We start from the raw sequence: 481 nt of genomic DNA, 5'->3' as shown, positions 1-481 counted from the left end.
CTGGCGGCCGCCTGCGGTGTGCGGACACCCTCCTCCTCCCCTGCCGGAGCAGAGCGGAGCTGCTCGCCTGCTCCTCGTTCCATGTTTTAATGGGTTCGTTGAGGGCCTGTTGCTGCCCTGTGGCTTGCTGGGGCCGGGGGGTTCCTCACTGCTAGGTCGTGCTGGTAGGATGACACTAAGGTTAGACCTGTCACCCCTAGGCTTGTCACCACTGACTCCTCTGTAGCAAAAATAAATGTACTAGGTTTAAAACCCGTGAGAGGCTGGTTGGTTTGTTTGCTGTGGGCGTGGGCGCCCGGTCTCCTGGCGGTGCCGGGGTGCAGGGCCGGGGACATGCAGCGCGGGGTAAACACTCGCAGGATGGTGCCTTTTAAAGCTGCCTTGCGCTGCGCAGACCATTTTAAGAGCTGCTGGGGAGGGAAGCGTGACTGGTATGTGGCTCTTGCGGCCCGTCTGTACTTTCATGGTAACTCGGCTTTTT

The sequence above is a fragment of the Buceros rhinoceros genome, unplaced genomic scaffold (genome assembly GCF_000710305.1).
Source record: "Buceros rhinoceros silvestris isolate BGI_N320 unplaced genomic scaffold, ASM71030v1 scaffold19812, whole genome shotgun sequence".
In the NCBI taxonomy this organism is placed as follows: domain Eukaryota; kingdom Metazoa; phylum Chordata; class Aves; order Bucerotiformes; family Bucerotidae; genus Buceros; species Buceros rhinoceros.
This window is presented reverse-complemented; position numbering follows the sequence as displayed.